We start from the raw sequence: 2,432 nt of genomic DNA, 5'->3' as shown, positions 1-2,432 counted from the left end.
GGTGCACTCACAGTCAGTCCATAAATAAATGGTAAGTAAATAAATAAATAATAAAATATAATGAATCATTCCATCAAACACGATATAAACTGAATATATGGATGTAAGTATAAATAAACATGTCTATAAATGTTATGTTCTCCAGGGCTGGGGCTTGAATTCAGTCCTAGGGAACAGGCCTGAATTGCTTGTCTTCAAGGGAGGAGAGCTTTCTTTTCCTCTATCCCCCTCAGTGCATCAGAGTTACCCAGATCTCAAGATGCATCCCTGCCTGGCAAACAACAAGATGGCACAAAATCCAAGACAGGGAGCTTCAGTAATATTATTAATTAATTAATTTAGTTTTTGCCATGCACGGGGCTTTAACTCAGGTCGTGGCAATCCTGCCTCAGTTTCCATCACCCTAGCCTGGGATTGTGCAGCCTCTGGACCCACAGCCTATCCTGGGTCCTAGGCCTGGGTGACTAACAGGAAAACAAAATGAAAACACCACCAAAAAAAAGCCACAAACCGCAGAAGGTCAGCAGTTTCTATCTTTCTTTCTTGCACGGTGACCATCCTCGGTCTGAATGACATGGCTGCAACCTGTAGGTCACCTGGCATTGCTGAAGGCTGGCGGGCTGTCAGTGAAGCCATAGGCCAACCTAGACGCTAGACCCTGAGTTCGAATCCAGATCATGCCACTTAAAAGGGGCTAGAGAGCCTAAGAAACTATTGCCTGTCCATAGGAATACCAGAGAAATGTGATAAATGTCATGGTTGGATAAGTAGTCCCTCAAAATGAGTCTAGCATAAAATTAGACCCAATAATCACAGGACACCGATTGATTTTAATTCATAGTTTATTATGCATTAAAAATTATTATTGATTAAATGAAATCCTCACTAAATACATGAGAATTGTTAGGAACGTAGTATATGTCACTGAATATTAGATAGACACCTCTAGCAGTACCTAAATATCTAAATTTATATTTATTTATGTACCACTATCGCCATAGAAAGTTACTGCGATTTTGGCCAAACAGGGGATTGATCCCAGGTTTTGGGATCGACTTGGCAGCTGAATGGGCTACAGGCTGTGGTGCTGACACTCACCCATTCAAGAATTGGGCCTCTCAGGCTTTCAGATCAGGTCTCATCATTGCCAAAAATTTCTTCCTGGTGTAAGATTTCAAGTGTGACATCTGTTTTCCTTTTCTGTGCAAGTTCATAATATGTCTACAAAGTTACATGCTATGGAATAGATTAGAATAAATGTAATAAATGTTATGGGTGCACTCACAGTCCATAAAATAAATGCTAAACCAATAAATCAATAATAAAACGTAATGAATCGCTCCAACAAACACAATATAGACTGAATATATAGATGTAGTATAAATCGTATATTTAACATGTCTATAAATGTTATGAGGTGCTTGAATTCAGCCCTAGGGAAGAGTTTAGTTCATGCATGATTCTCATAGGAAATGATAGGCAAGACGTATGTCACAACAAAAATTTTTAATTAAGAGTTCATGAAGTGTGACAATAAGGATAACATTGAGGAATTGGAGGAAATGGGAAAGATCCAAGTATCAGTACTCACATGTTGTAGAGCACATGGGCAGCAAAGATGGTGCTGATAGGGAGTTGAGTGGGCAGAGCCTGATTTGCTTTATGTTCAGTGCGTAAGGAGAACGTGGAAACTTAGGTGCATGATAGGGTGTGACCTTTACAGTGATTGGCTCCTCTTCCTCCTTATTTGCTCTACCAAAAAAAGACAGAATGCCCCAAGAAGTTACTATAATTTCAGACAGCCATTGGGCAATATTTTTGCAGTTCCAAAAAGCCCTGGATGAAGTTTACCTGAAGGGTATTCTATTTTTGAGCCCATTTTCCTTTGGTTGTTTGCAGGTGTTACATTGATTTCTGCAGTTTTAACTCAAAAGGGGGAGCCATTAGAGTGGGTTCACACTCCCCTGGGGGGCACACCTTGGGTGTACTCTCAAGCAGACCAACTTGCACATGCTATGGTCAAGGGAAGGACCCAAGCCCAAAGGCATTATTGCCTTGACCCTCACTCCCTTATTTTTCCTTTTCCAATGGCAGACGTTGAATGGCTCACTCGAGCCAATGCTCATCTTGCTCTCTTCTTAGAGGGGTTTCTAGGCCAAATTGACTGCCATTATGGGCCATTCAAATAGACTGTCATGTTATGGTGACTTCCCCTCAAAATGCCATCTCTATTTTCTGCTACGCCTATTCCTGGCGCCCTCCATGTTTTTACTGATGGAGGCAAAGCAGGCTCTGCGTATGCAGCCTTTGAGGAGCCAGACAACAAAGATTCCCAACTTGTCAAGCGTCAGCACAATATAAAGAAGTGCTGGCCATAATTATGGCCCTTCAGGACATTCAAAAACCCTTTAGTTTGTATTCTGATAGCCTAT

Source organism: Dipodomys merriami, unplaced genomic scaffold, assembly GCF_024711535.1.
Source record: "Dipodomys merriami isolate MVZ:Mamm:240054 unplaced genomic scaffold, mDipMer1.0.p SCAF_280, whole genome shotgun sequence".
NCBI classification, from domain to species: Eukaryota; Metazoa; Chordata; class Mammalia; order Rodentia; family Heteromyidae; genus Dipodomys; species Dipodomys merriami.
Note: the sequence above shows the minus strand (reverse complement) of the source record.